This window comes from Pimephales promelas, chromosome 9 (assembly GCF_988280905.1).
Source record: "Pimephales promelas chromosome 9, fPimPro1.hap1.1, whole genome shotgun sequence".
Classification (NCBI taxonomy): Eukaryota; Metazoa; Chordata; class Actinopteri; order Cypriniformes; family Leuciscidae; genus Pimephales; species Pimephales promelas.
In genome coordinates, this window is record NC_142777.1 from 33,796,383 (window position 1) to 33,813,220 (window position 16,838).

The 16,838-nt window shown below is 36.6% G+C and overlaps 1 protein-coding gene across 4 annotated transcripts in view; it reads right to left on the reverse strand.

The window, feature by feature from the left end:
• stox2b (storkhead box 2b) overlaps nt 1-16,838 on the reverse strand; it is a 75,073-nt gene that overhangs the window by 20,331 nt on the left and 37,904 nt on the right. The window contains exon 1 of one of the 4 annotated variants that reach the window (XM_039649125.2): nt 695-832. The exons of the other annotated variants lie outside the window; for them this stretch is intronic. The gene's annotated coding sequence lies outside the window, so the exon portion shown is untranslated. Of the gene's footprint in view, nt 1-694; nt 833-16,838 lie in introns of those variants that run through there. 4 annotated transcript variants of the gene reach the window in all.

Genomic DNA, 16,838 nt, shown 5'->3' on the forward strand with positions numbered 1-16,838 from the left:
AAAAAAAACTTCCAGATGCTTTGGGTGGAAAAGTATATCAACTGAACCGTGGAAACTTTCACAGATATCTGGGAAACCAGGAAGTGACCTCACATGCAACAAAGAGCTGCATTATCAGACGCGAAATGGAAAACATGTGGTGTTGCTGTCAGCTTTAACCCCCAGCAGGGAGGGAGGAAGAGAACGGCAGACATTTTCAGATCGTCCTGCTCCATTTGTCCACCCCCACCCCCCTCTAAACATTAGGCCCAGAACAGGGGGCTCGTCTGATTTGGCTTCGACACGGGTTAAAAACGCAGTCCTCCTTTATCTGATCCAGCCCACAACAGCTGCATCACTGCCCTGGTGAGATCAGCACGGCACTGACAGGGTTAATAAAACACAAGCGAGACACATGACATGGAGAGCGGAGGAAAAGAGGATGATAGAGAGACAACCATCCTCGAATTAGCAAACACGAATGTGTTTCGCATCAGATAATGGAGGAGGAGGTCCGCAGAAGACGCGCTCACGCCTGACGCTGGCTAGTAAACAATCCCCCCACAGCTTGGGCTCTTTGTCCAAACACCTCCCGATCAACCCCACCCCCTCTTTTGTGATTCATTCTGACAACGCGACAGCACGCGTGCAGACGAACGTGCAATAGAAACACAGCCGTGGCTGCGATGAAAGAGAGAAGAAGATCAAGCTCTACCTCGGTTTATCCCGTGTGGCTCCAGCTCCTAAAATCCAAACAGACTTGAAGGATCCGTCCGAGAGCTTTCCACAGACAAATGAGCATTCACTCCAGGGTCTTACCCAGCATGCTCTGGTCCACACAAAGAGAGGGGAGGTGTGACCAATGGTGGCTGAGCTTGCACTGTTTTTTTTTTTTATGGGGGTGGGGGGGTCCTTACAACACTTGCTCACTCCCAGGAATGCCCACTGACACAGTCTAGTGGGCGGGCCCTTACGCAAAAGGTTGTTATGGCAACGCATCCCTGTTGTACCTAAAGCCTGTTCCTCCACTAGCCATTATTGTCTCTCTTTCCGCTGCTCGTTTTCAGGTTGTAGATTTTCCCCACTATGCCACATTCTGCCAATTAATAATTTAACGAACCAGGCTCAACACACGTTGTTCCAATGTGAAAGAAATGCATGACTTTTAATGCTAAAAAAAATAAAACAAATGTTTGAGGACGAAAAACAAATTTTTTTTCCCATCTTCCGAACATCAACCCGTATTAGACCTGTTCTTTGATTATTGTAACTGCAATTTATATATATATATATGAAGAGTTCAGATGCAAAAGCCTCTAAATGCCATTTGAAATTTTCTTCTTTAATGATGATTTTTGTCAAACTTGTATATTTAAGTTCAGTAATTTCACTTAAATAACAATTAATAGGTATTTATCATTGCCATTTAAGTGAAATCACTGAAATTAAATATACAAGCTTGATAAAAATGATCATTCTAGAAGAACATTTCAAATGGCACTTAGAGGCATCTGAACTCTTCATATATACCTAAAAGATATTTAAAGATATATAAAGACATACTGTATATATATATATATATATATATATATATATATATATATATATATAATTATTATATTATTATATATTTTATTTATTTATTTATTTATATATATATAAAAAAAACTGTTTTGAATTATACATATTCACGCTACTGGTTGAACGACTTCAGATTTTTTTTTTTTAAGTCAACATTTATACGAGTTCAAAGTTGACAAGTTTGATAACGTCATTAATGAACAAATAAGCCTGAACCTCAAGCTGAAACTCAACTTCTGTTGCCTTGTGCACAACTATTGCATATGACATAGCGCTCGAACATAACGGCTTATTTTTTATCACTTCTTTTGTCTTTGTGTTGTTATATTTCTCACTGATTTCTGCTCGTTCTAAACCAGACATAGATAAAGTAAGGTTACATTTATTTGAATCTATATATGGGTGTGAATTAATTCTACCTGGCAGCATCTCTCTACTAATAGTGAATCTGTGGGTTTTAGTTACTAAGAAATATATGGTAGAGCTCTTCAGCTTCTAAGCTATTTTACTGTTAAATCACATAACAGTGTTAACATCACATTTCTGCACTACTGAATGTTTCTGTGCGATCGATCTGCACGTGATGTGCGAGCTACTGTCTGTGTGTGTTAGTTAGTTTAGAACTTACATGGTACAAATGTGTAATTATTGTGATTTTTGATATTATATACTTTGCATTATTTGTTATTTTGTATTCTGTAACATTGTAGCACTTTGAGTATGAGACAGGCACATTACAAATAAAATGTATTATTATTACTACCACTACTACTACTACTACTACTACTACAACTGCATTGTGGGGAAGGAGATTCCTGTTTTTGTGCACAAGAGTCGAATGACATCATGCACAACAAATGACCCAAATCCAACGTCACTTCCATCTCGAGGCAAACGATGAGTGTGTGTGATCATGCTATGGCGAGTGGGTGTGAGGAGGAGCTGGGAGGAAAGAGGGGGAGGGGGTTATCATGGGATGGGGGAGGGGTGGTCTCTTGAAGGACACATGGGCAAATCACAAAAGGCTCAGGCTTTATTCAGACACACAGAGGATCTGCTGTCTCATGCAGTCGGCCCCTGAAATTAATTCAGGTTCCCAGGGCTGACTGACAGATCTCCCTATAAAAGGACCCGTTAATCACACTGTGAATCAATACTGAATGATAAAATATAGTAAAGTCCCATTTGCTTGGAAGTGTTTTTTTACCAATAGACTGGTTTGCACTTTAGTAGTGTTAAAAAAAACAAAACAAAAAAAAAACATTTTAGTGATTTCTTCTGAGCCAAGTTTCACTATTATTAATTTATAAATACTAAAAGTGACCATAAATGTATTTAGGATGCTTTTTTTGCACTACAAAAAATGTTCAGTTTTCTGGATATTATTGTTGACAATTTGATATGATCCTACTTAGGGAGCAGACTTATTTCACAAAAACAAGATTAGACCGGGTCTTTTTAACCCTCAAACCGTATTCACTTTATAGCCCTTAATCCTGTAATTGTGGACAAATGTGGGCACAGAGGACTCAGGTGTGATCCTAATTTTTATTTATTATAAATGTTATATCACTGTCTTTGATAAAGTTTTGTCTATCCATTTATGGTGTTTTTTTTTTTTATTTTAGGGGTATTTAGAATTTATTTACTTCAAAAAGTACCATATTTTCGTATATTATTATTTATTTTTTTTACAAAATATAACAGCGCTGTAATATCCAATAAAGTTCACAGTGGCTTCATAAATTAATAAAAAATTCTAGTTACTATTGGTTGTGAAATTGAAATTGTGAAATTGAAAGTGCCTCAGATATGAAAGAATTACAATTTTCGGCTACTTCAATCTTGCGTCTCGTCTCCAGGACGGATCAAAACGTTCAAAAAGCTGTCAGGCGGCATTTTCCCTCCAATTCGTGTGGCAGCATGTTTATGCCCCGTGGATCTGCCTGACTTCAATCACGGCACAACCTAAATGAATGAGATGTGTAGCCTCTTAGAAAACAGAAGCTCAGACTGTTTGGCACGTCTTCCACACACACACAAAAAAAGACTTGGTTTCATGGCTCAGCTCAAGGGGAGACATCAAAGAAAACTAATACAAGCTCAAAAAAATTACTGCCCTCCACATACACTCCACAGATCACTTCAGCATTACATCTGTGATGCAATTGGAGCTGAAAATGTCGAAATCGGCCCTAAGTTTTAAATATAATACAGAAATCATTGGTTTGTGAAGGTTTTGATGTGAATGATTACAGCTGTATTGCCAATACCCCACAGTGAAGCAGAGGCTTCCGTTAGCTTCTTTGTCATTCAAATTGAACCCATTCACAGAGCGAGTGCTATGGCAACATTAAACAAACAAACTCAACCAAACAAACACACTGGCTTGATATTAAAGACCCAATTAAAATTAGATTTCAGTCCATGTCTATTAGCTTTGAGGCCGGCTATATGCTAGTACACACATTTACAATGTAACTTTTTTTTGGAAAACACACCAATGATGACTCATGCTTCATTATGCAGACATTTGTCAGTCATCATATACTTATGTGCTTGTCAGAGTGACATCACTATACCTGTTCTGTTGCGTGACCCTGAGGACATGACACCTGATACTCCGCCAATGGTGAGCAAACACCAAGGAAAGGTGTGTATGCGATTGTGTGTGTAGAAGCGTTTATATTGTTCTCACACCATTAAACTATAGATCGGATCACTTCGTACCAAAAGACCCTTTGATATGAAGAAAGGCCCTAAACAAAAGAGAAAACCAATAGGTTGATAGATTTTTTATTTCAAACCACATAATTTCTTCAAAAGTATGGATAAAAGCAATGTTTGAGCATGTTTGTTAAGGTTTGCTTTGAACTAGAGCTGGTCGATATGACCAAAAAAAACAAAAAAAATCATAATTGTCGATTATTGCCTTGAAATTATAATTGTGATTATTAATTACGATTATCACAATTTACATTGAATGATGTTTTGAACAGCTTTATGCCATTGTTCGAAGTGACTGCATGCAAATTGTTATATCAAAATAAAACGTCTGAAAACTCCTGAAAAACTTTCAATGCTTTTCTACAAGTTACTTTAAATGCTTTTAACTTTTTAAATGCTTTTCTACAAGTAACTTCAAGTAACACCAAGTAACTTTTCCTCTTCGGTCGCCCTACTGGTTGGAAACGAAATTGTCCATTGCCGCTGTCGTAAATAATTTAGCCTACCGTCACACGCACGCTCGCTGTTTATCCAGCACCGGCTTTAGAATAAACGATGTCCACAGACAACTAGAGTATGTCACATGATTTCATGAAAGGATGATGTATTGCAACATCAGAAACGAAGAAAAAAAAAAAGATGACTATTGTAGTTCTCGATGTAAAGCAGTCGAATTTTGTAGTTCTTTTTGTGGTCGGGTTACTACCCAAACCCCGAAGTTACATATAGTGCCAGTAAAAGTGATACAGAGCCCGTCAGGCGACGGCAGAAGTGCCGTTCACCCTGTTACGACTTGATGAACCACTGATAAGATTTTAGAAACATTATTTTAAGTAAACAATGTTAGATAGTGTTGCTTTAATGCTAATTATAATTATAATGTTACACTAACTAAAATTAAAACAATGGGGGGAAAAACCCTTAAGATAAGCTGTAAAAAAAACACGTTTTAAGCACACAGAATAATGTAAGTGGACTTTTTGTAATTGTACCTTTGAACGATTACATAATTGTGGCATCCATAATTGCAATCGCGATTACAAATTCGATTAATTGTGCAGCCCTAATTATATGATACTAAATCCAGGGTGTTAAGCAGCATGTTCTCTCTCTCTTACACACACACGGATTCCATCCATCATTTAACAAATGTTCTCCAGTGTGTTGGAGAGATATAAATATATACTGAAATGCACAGGGCAAATCATGTACACGCAACATACACGCAACATAAACCAGGTCAGAACACCAGCAGTTACACACCGTGCCATTTCCTCTAGATTTAAATATGACTTAAAGGGGTCCTATTATGCTTTTACACTTTTTCAACTTTAGTTAGTGTACTGTTGTTGTTTGAGCTCCACTCCAAAGGGAGATATTTTATTTAAAAGAATCCACTTTTCAAGAACTACAACCAAAGGCTCGCTTGGACTACAACACAAATTTTCCGCATCATATGAAGGCATAATTTTCCTCATTTAAATAATCCGCAAAAAGGTGTCAGTTAGGTTACTGTTTGGATTACCATAGTTTTCCGACAAATATCACGATTAAATTGTGTATTATAACATTGTATAAAGTATGCAAAAACAAAGCATACCACTCTGAAACGTCCAGTGAAAGCCATGCTTGTATAGTCTATAAATGAAATCCGCTCTGCAAAATCCTCATTTGTTAACATTATTATTATTATTTATCATTATTAAGAAGTCTAAATCAGGCTTGAATTGGTTTGAAATTGACTCCATCCTTAATAGGCTATTTACATCTGAGTGAGAGCTGGCTGTTATGAAGGGGCGGGACACTTCCCGAATGCACTAAACGGAGCCAATCAAAGCACACTGGGATATCTAACCAATCACAGCACATTTCGTATTTTGGAAGGAGGGGCTTCGTCAAAATGGCCATTCGCCCAGACTGTGGATAGAGATGTAATAAAATAAAAATACGTGAAAAATAACAAATCAAGCATGAAAACATATTCGAGTACACCCCAAAAACAAAATCAAGACTTTAAATAATCATACAACAATTCGGATAATGATATGAAAGAAACATTAAAAGGAAGAGTTCACCCAAATCTGGAAATTATTCACTCACCCTGTCATTTTTCCTATTTCTTTAAGTTCAAAAATTACAAAAAAAAAGCGTTAAAATTGGTTCACATGCCATTTATGTTAAGTCTTCTTAAGTGATATGATAGATTGAGGAACATGAGGAAAAAGACAGAAATAAGTCATAATACTCTTGACGTAAACTGTGATGTCTGATACATAAATTGTCCTTTGAATTGGATCTTTTCAATTAATTAGTTGATTTAGTTCACAAAACCAGACTGATGGATTCATTCACAACTCGTTTTCAGTCAATGCTAAAATGTTCATTTCTGGATGAGCAAATCACTTATCTTTCATTAAACGCATCTCTTGACTCAAAACAAATCAATAAAATAAACCTCATAAATTAAATATGTGCAGAGAACAAATTTGCCTCCCGTGCCTGGGTGCTTATGAAAGATTTATTTAGATATTCAAAAACAGGCATTAAAGCGAGTGCGTGTCGGTGTAAATGTGCGAGTATGTGTGTGTTTCTCCACAGGGGGCATTCTTGCATCAGACAGCCGAGGGGCCGTGGCGGGTTAACGGGTTCATTCTGTATCCCAGCATGCTCTTCAGCATCCTTTATGCCGCAGTGTATGTGTGGGAGCCGACATGTCAGAAAGAGATGTGCATATAGGTGTATGTACATGTGCGTATGTCAAAAACATTATAGGAATCTTTACGCTGATGTGGAACAAGCAAATGATTCTGGATTAGACACCGAACTCCAACTGTTAACACAGTTAATATCTGATAAAGACAATAGTGACAGAATTGCCAATAATGATTGGTCAGGCCTCACTCAGGACCTGAGGCAGTAATAGATGTCATGGCACATTAGTCATGGGTCACAACAGTCAACTAATCAACAGTGTTGCCAAAAATTGACTAGTCAATTAGTGAGCTCAACTAGGTTATTTAGATTTCTTTCTATAGTATTCCATCCATCCATTTACATTACTATACATACACTTCAATATTATACGAGAGCATAAGAGAGTTTCAAAGGAAAGCTACGAATCTTACTGATCCTGCGTCTGTCAATATGAACACCTTGAGCAACTGCTAAAATACTCTCCCAAAATGCAGATTTCATCTAGCAACAAATCCTAAAAATCAAAGAGCTCAGATCAAACCAGTGACTGTCTGCTCACAAAGCCGAAACACCAGTAAAAACATCTGGAATAAAACACTCTCAGACAGAGCTTCAGTAAATAAATATTCATTTAAATGAATCTGTCATATGAATTATGACTTCATTACACAAAACTTAATGTTTATCAGGACCAAATGTAATTCAAGATCTGAAATACTGTGGTAGGGCATTCTCTACATATCAGGGAAATGCAAAACTACATATTTTCATAAATCAGCCGGACAGTGAGTTGTCTAAACAACACTGATAAAAATGATTTTGAAGTAAATACAGAAAAAAACTATGAAATTTACATGAAAATAGTTAGTTCAGGCAAGAATAATAATAAAAATTAAAGCTGCAAGCAGCATTTTGCGGGGTTCAAGCAGTTTAGGCCTTTAAGGCCTTTAAGCACAAAAGCATCAAAAGACATTAAGTTTTATGTAGCAAGCATTATTTACCATGATAAACCATATTTCAATGTTATTTTTCATGATTTACCATGTTCTAATATGATTTACCATGAATCTAACATGATTTTCCATAGTTTACCTTGATATACCATGTTATAGGATGGTTTACCACAATATAGCAAGTGAAAAGACTATTAATAAGAAAAGTGGCCAGCAGAGGGCAGTAGAAGACCACTTATTGGCACACTTCCATTTTGAAATGCTTTGTTTCTCCACTATTCTGCACTAAAGCAAACCATTTTTTTCATGTTAACTTCATAAAGCATGCTTACACACAAATGCACGCACACGCACACACACACACACAGACACACACACATTTATAGTGTGTACAGTATATGTATAGTTTGACTGCAAAACATTAACAAAAAGAAATTTGTTAAATAAATTAACTATGCAAAATATAGTGTGTACTAGGGGTGGAGCCGAATACGGTATTCGGAAAGGCACAAATAATGTGTTTTTTACGAATACTTATTCCGAACAAATACTTAAAAAATATTTGTGTTTGGGAACAAGAAATACTGTATGTCAAAAAGCTGCGTTCCTCACGAGACCGCAGTGCGCGAGTTGAGTGAGCGACGTTCAGGAAGAGGTGACTGACACAGGCTGCTCCACACAGCAACAGAGAGGGCTCGGCTGAGCGAAAAAACACTTAACTGCATCACTATTTTTGTTGAATAGATGTTTGTACCTTAACTAGGTTCCAGAGGCAGTTTATAACTTTCGGGAAGCGGAGTTTGATCGGGAGTATATTCCATTATTGACGTCTGCAGACGAGTGCTCTCCTGTTCGCTCTGTTTACGTAGCTCTGTTAGCTCGGTAACGGTATTTATTTGTTTCTTATATGGCTTGGTTGAATTCTAATGTAGAGTGCGGTCTGTTGTTATAACAGGCCGCTGCTTATAAGTATAACACACCGTTGCCATGAAAAATAGAGCGTTGCCATGGATTCTAAACGTAGAGACAGAACGGACTATTTTTCTTTTTTATCGGCAATCGTTTTTTAAATCAATAAACTCCTGTTTATATCTATATTTTGAGTCAAATTATTGATTTACTTGGTAGGTAGCAATGTAATAAGCAGGGTAATGTAGAGCGAGGCGGTTGTTATAGCGAATACAAACCCGCAGGCTTTGCGTAATCCCTAACTTATTCTGTCTGTTAAGCGTCCTATTTGTGGTGTTGGGGTTCATAATGTTCACAATTGTATTTTATTAGTTGTTGGTTTAACCATGGTTCATGAGGTAATGGCTGACTGTTATTTTCTTCTCAATGACTTTTCTTGTTACATGTTCATTGCTGGATTTATAGAAAAACACCAACCAATATTGCATAATGGATATAATTAAATAATTCATAATAGTAATTGAAAAGATTTCCTTTCTAATCTCTTTCAACTCCATTTCGCTTTTTCAATGAGACTCTGCCACTTCACCATGCACGACTCACCTGTTGCCTATAAATTGATTGTGAACCCTTTGGCTCATTCTTTGCACTCTTTCCTGGCATTTTGATGCATAACTGTGTGTGTCTTCATGAATTACGTGAGTCCATCTATTAATTTGATTGTGTTTACATTGTTTATGCCTTTTTATGATTTAATGTCACTGTCAGCCTGTGCGCTGCTAATTGATTAATTTGTTTGCCAGACATGTGCCCTGAGCCATGTTGAAAGATTGTTTGTTTCAATGATTTTTTTACAGCCTGTTTTATTGTGATTAGTACTCATATCTTTGTTCATTTATATCATTGTTCCTTTTGTGTTGATTGATCACTGTCACCAATTGTATTATTTCTTTATCTCCTTATGCAACAACACACAAACAATGCATTGATCCAAAGTCAACAGGCACCTAAGACGAACTCTTATATTGCGCTGCATTACTGTGTTGTTGACTATTACTGACGGTAAGGTTGTACTGTTGACCCTCGCGCAGCCTCTCGAGCAGAAATCTACACAAATGAGCGCAGAACACACTCAGACCCCATTTACACCTGGTATTAAAATGCGATCTGTATCCAGATAAGTTATCCGGATAATAAAAAAACGCATGTTAATGCAAGGTCTAAATGCGTTGTGATCGCGATTGGATCTGCCTGACCACATCTGCAGGTAGTCTGGCTCGCATTGTGTCCGGATCTTTACTAGGTGTAAACGCAATCTGGTTGTTGAAACCACATATGTATATTTTACTCCTCCCAAAAAGGCAAAAAAATAAACGAGTAAGCTTGTTATATAGGCTATATGTCATGTTATAGTCAGATATGACGGCGCTACTGCGACACGGATCACCCATCACCGCTCATGAGCGTCTATTCATCGAGCCAACGTGCAAACATCGCAAATAAAAGTGAAAGTAAGTCACAGACGCTTAACACACAATCATCTTCAAGTAAAGAAACGAAATTATCTTACCAGCGGTGTTGCCACTCTTTTATTGATGTCTTTGATTTGGAAATTAGCTGATGATCAACGAAATGCAGCTCATATCTGTTGCTTTTGGTGTCGGTCAATCCATTAAATCTGCATACGCGGGAGTTTAAGATCGGATTTATATCCGTTTTGCAAAAACACATTTATGTGGCCAGGTGTAAATGGAATCGGTACTTATTATCCGGATAACTTATCTGGATATAGATCGCATTTTAATACCAGGTGTAAATGGGGTCTCTTATTTTTCCTGAACACCATCACGATTGAAAATGTGACATTGATTTCCTACAACAGTTCAATAAACAGTAAAAAATTAAATCACTTACATTTTAGATGCTATATTGGCTGTTTTTGTTGTGTTTCAACAGCGAAAATAGTTCCAAACAATAATCACAGCAGAACCACGGCACATGTCACAGGAACACTCGACGTGTTTTCATTACTGAATCATTCAGCATTTTGAACGAATCGATTGAGTCAAAGATTCAAAGACACATTCAAAAACATCGGTCTCATTCTTGAATGATCAGCCGTTTGAACGAATCGTTTGAATGAATGAATTGAATGACTCACTCATTAAGACGGTGGCCTGCCACCACCTACTGGCGGTTTAGTGTTAAATGTTTAAAAGTAGTATCATTCTTTCCCAGTTTCTTATGTAAATTTAAATAAATGTCATAACATTATTTTATGCAATTGTGATTTTTCAGTGTAAATGATTTAATTTGATCAGCCCCTAGAGTAACAGCCCATAGTGTCTTGTTATTCGAAATAATACACCAGAATTTATAGTTTACCCACCTCTTTTTTTTTACCACTACACCTCTGACCATAGTGTACATTAATTTACCACGTTCTAGCATGATTTATCATTGTTTACAGTGATTGGGGCTTGGATGATTGGATTTTAATGTGATTCTAGGAATATAGTATAGCTATTTACCACGTTAATAGCAATTATGTGAAGATTCAGAACAACTGAAGTGATAAACTTTGACAAAAAAAAATTATTGTGTTCAATATTTGACTAAATGTGATTGCAAATGTTAAAATAGTTAATTAATAAAGTCATAATATTAATTATAGTTGAGTAGTGAGACAATTACTATTTTGAACAGCAGAGGGCAGTAAAACACCACTTATTGGCTTAATAGACCATCATATTGATATCATTTCACCTTTTTAACTGTTATTTAGGCATATTCTGTCAGATCTGTCTGAAAATGTTCATGATTATTTAATGTCACATGTTCTGACTTGTTTATTGAAGAGATCAACGCTTTCAGGGACACTGAAAGTGTAGAAATAGATGGCTTCAACACACTAAATGTTGAAGCCATCCTATTATAGTCATCCACATGACGTAATTCAACTTTTTCTTTTAATTATTTATCTAGAGAGTCCAGAGAATTGTACTGCACTAGTTTTAACATTATGATATGATCAGAGATGTACACACACACGCACACAAACACACACACACACACACACACCTTTGGGATATTTCTTTGTAATCTAATGTTATAAAACTATGTTAAAAACAGTGACAACAGTGGTAGGTATTCATATCATTTATCTACAACTGAATGAGTGTGTGTAGATTTTAATTCAATATGACAGTTGTCATAGTACTTTTTGACTAAATGTGATTGTAAATGTTAAGTTAGTGAATTGATAAAGTCATAATATGAATTATACATGACAACTTAGTATTTTGAACAGCAGGTGGCAGTAAAACTCCACTTATTGGCTTAACAGACCATCATTTTCACCTTTTTAACTGTTCTACAGGCATATTTTGTCCGATCTGTCTGAAAATGTTCATGATTATTTAATGTCACGTGTTCTGACTTGTTTATTGAAGAGATCAACACTTTCAGGGACACTGAAAGTGTAGTAATAGATGGCTTCAACACAGTACATGTTGAAGCCATCCACATGAAGTAGTTCAACCTTTTCTTATAATTATTGATCTAGAGAGTCCAGAGAATTGTACTGCACTGGTTTTAACATTATGATATGATCAGAGATGGAAAACACCATTTACAGCCAATACTGGCAATTTACCATTGGAAACACATGGTTTTAAAGCTTTTTAACAGTTATAGCGCCACCTATGGTCCGATCTCCATGAAACTGTGCATGCTTCTTCAGCATGTTATGACACATATGCTCATCAATTTTTGTAAAGTTCTGAGTTTTCCTTTAGGATTTACAGGCTTTTGGGGGCTTTTTGTCACGCCCCCTTTTGTAAATGACCCTGTTATAGCAAGACAAATGACAAAGTTGAACTTTTTTTGGATAATTATTGATCAAGAGAGTCCAAAGAATTATCCTAGACTAGTCTGGTTCCGATCGGGCAAAAAACCAGGGACTAGTTCGCAAAAGTAGGTTTTTAACATATTCGTGAATATTTAACGAACGAATTGATTGACAGCAATGGTTCTTGAGGCAAAGTTGTTCATCATGAGGAGATCTATCAATTGATATACATTTTGTGGGGGTGTGTGCAACACCACGTGATTACAGAGCAATAAAACTCGTTAGCGCCAACTAGTGGCCGATTTCTTTCAAAATTTTTACAGACCTCTAGGGCCATGAGTCGAACATTCCCAACGAGTTTCGTTCCGATCGGCCTTCGTTAACCTTGTTTCATAGATGCTCAAACTTCATTGGCCGATGGCGGCCATGTTTTTTGAGATACACCAATGTCCTTATAGACTTACATGAGGCCTTGGACCAAGACACTGCATACCAATTTTCAAGTCAATCGGACTGACGGTCAGGTGTTTATCAGTTTTTTTCATTTTATAGCGCCACCTAGTGTTCAATCGTCGCGATTTTTTTACTGTCACCTCAAATTGAACTCTTACACATGTGTACCGAGTTTGGTGAAGATATCTCATTTACTTCTCGAGCTATAGCCATTTTAGTAAAATAGGCTCCTCCCACAACGTTTATTTTGCTTCCCCTAGCGACCAGAACGAGAAATTTCAACATTTTTTTGATAATTATTAATCTTCAGACTCCAGAGAACATTTCTGCACTGGTTTGGTTCCGATCGGGCAAAAATCCAGGGACTAGTTCGCAAAAGTAGTTTTTCGACAAAATTCAAAATGGCGGAAAATCTATCATGACGGAAATGAAATCGGAGATATACGTTTTTTTCGTCAGGTGACCAGCTTTCCAACGATATAAGACACTTGAGTGTACGACTTACGGTCTAGGAGTTATGAGCAGTTTCGCGCAATTGGTCGCTATAGCGCCACCTATGGGCCAATCGGGCTCATAATTTGATAACCTCTCCTCGATTTTTGTACTACCATCTGACAAAGTTTCAGAACTGCAGCACTTACGGTTTGGTCTGCACGATGCGTTTTACGGCAGAATAATAATAATAATAATAATTAAAGCTGCAAGCAGCATTTAGCGGGGTTCAAGCAGTTTAGGCCTTTAAGGCCTTTAAGCACAAAAGCATCAAAAGACATTAAGGTTTAAGTTTCAATAATGGCAATTTACCATAGGGAATACATTGTTTTTAACATTTTTAACAGTTATAGCGCCACCTATAGTCCGATCTCCATGAAACTTTGCATGCTTGTTGAATAAGTTATGACACATGTGCTCATCAATTTTTGTGAAGTTCTGACTTTTCCTTTAGGATTTATAGGCTTTTGGGTGCATTTTGTCATGCCCCCTTTTATTAATGACCCTGTTATAGCAAAACAAATGACACAGTTCAACTTTTTTTTGATAATTATTGATCTAGAGTGTCCAAAGAATTGTCCTAGACTGGTCTGGTTCCAATCCGGCAAAAAACCAGGGACTAGTTCGCAAAAGTACGTTTTTAACATATTCGTGAATATTTAACGAACGATTTGATTGACAGCAATTGTTCTTGAGGCAAAGTTGTTCAGCGTGAGGAGATCTATCAATTGATATACATATTGTGGGGGTGTGTGCAACACCACGTGATAACAGAGCCATAAAACTCGTTAGCGCCAACTAGTGGCCGATTTCTTTCAAAATTCTTACAGACCTCTAGGGCCATGAGTCAAACATGCCCAACGAGTTTCGTTCTGATCGGGCTTCGTTAACCTTGTTTCATAGATGCACAAACTTCATTGGCCGATGGCGGCCATGTTTTTTTAGATACGCCAATGTCCTCATAGATATACATGGGGCCTTGGTCCAAGACACTGCATACCAATTTTCAAGTCAATCGGACTAACGGTCATGTGGTCATAGCCCTTTTTATGTTTTTTTCATATTATAGCGCCACCTAGTGTTCAATCGTCGCTATTTTTTTACTGTGACCTCAAATTGAACCCGTACACATGTGTACCGAGTTTGGTGAAGATATCTCATTTACTTCTTGAGTTATAGCCAATTTAGTAAAATAGGCTCCTCCCACAACGTTTATTTTGCTTCCCCTAGCGACCGGAAATAGAAATTTCAACATTTTTTTGATAATTATTGATCTTCAGACTCCAGAGAACATTTCTGCACTGGTTTGGTTCCGATCGGGCAAAAAACCAGGGACTAGTTCGCAAAAGTAGTTTTTCAACAAAATTCAAAATGGCGGAAAAATTTCCATACCGGAAATGAAATCGGAGATATACGTTTTTTTCGTCAGGTGACCAGCTTTCCAATGATATAAGACACTTGAGTGTACGACTTGCGGTCTAGGAGTTATGAGCCGTTTCGCGCAATTGGTCGCTATAGCGCCACCTATGGGCCAATCGGGCTCATAATTTGATAACCTCTCCTCGATTTTTGTACTACCATCTGACAAAGTTTCAGAGCTCTAGCCCTTACGGTTTGGGCTGCACGATGCGTTTTAGGGGAGAATAATAATAATAATAATAATAAAAATCAATACAATTACAATAGGGTTTCAGCACTTCGTGCTTGAACCCCTAATAATAATAATAATAATAATAATAATAATAAAAATCAATACAATTACAATAGGGTTTCAGCACTTCGTGCTTGAACCCCTAAAAATCTATTAGTACTACTCAATTCAATCGTGTACAAATGAAAGTGTAAATATCAACATTATTAGGGTTACCATATTTTGATTACCAAAAACCAGGACACTCGGCCCAGCAAACACATGGGCCAACTCAAATGATACTCGAAGTTTACTCAAAGATGCCTTATTAATTTCAATACATTTAAAGTAGGTTATGCCTCCTCTGTATGGATAGAAAATTGTTATATTGTTACATGAAAACAGGACTTGTCTGGGAAAACAGGACAGTTGGTCACCTTAACATTATAAAATTAATACTGGTGTTCCCATCATGCACTGGCCCATAAATAATTAATGAGGTTGATTTTTCACTGTTTTCCAGCTGTATTTACTTTATTTTATCATTGCTTTTGTTGTTAGGATTAGTAACTTGCCATTTTGTGACATTTGGAGTTCATTTACGACTTAAAATGGCACATTCAAACACAAAAACAATCCTTCAAATGTTACCGTCATTGTGTATTGTCTCCCAAGTATTGAGATCTGCGTTCACACATTTAACTTCAGAAATGAAGATACGGTGACATACACTATGTATTTTGATTAATTAGACATTTCTGAGTAAATCATATACTTAAAAAGTGTGGTCTAAATCGATGTTATATTGTTGAGTAAAATGTTGTACAGAGAAATATTCAATATTTTAGCAGATATTACTCAACCTTTAATTAGCTATATATGTGTAATTTACTCAAAATATCAGTGGAAAAACTTGCCTTAAAAAAAATGTAAGTCAATTTTACTCATTGTTGTTTACAATGAAGTCTAGCGTAAAGATGTCCATCTCACAGACCAGTAAAAAAAAAAAAAAAAAAAAAAAAAAGTAGGGATGCACGATATATCTGCATCGGCCGATATATGTTCATTTTTAATGTTATCGTTATCGGCCTGGTAAGAAAATGTGGCCGATATATTAAAGCAGATAAATAATGTATTATTCCCTTCAGTTGAGACACTTGTTGAGCACTGTTTGTTTTTGAATTTCTTGAAATATGACTGAAATCTCTTCAAAAAAATTAAAATACAGTTCGGTACAACATGTGCAGCTCAAATCAACATCATTATAATCGTGTGCTTGGGACATGGATTTAATTGTGAGACTTTTGTTTTTGTAATCAGGCTTTAAAATTACTGTAGATACAAATTTGGATTTAAATTTATCGGCCGATATATCGGTTATCGGCTTTCAAATATAAAGAATTATTGGTTATTGGTATCGGCCAAAATTTTCATATCGGTGCATCCCTAAAAAAAAGTGAAGCCTAAGAGCAAGAATGTGCATTTAACTTCAATATTTCTTTAGTGCTGATCATTTAAACGGCACTTCAACTTCTCAGAAAGGGTTTTGCAGTTTAATATTTAAGCTAAA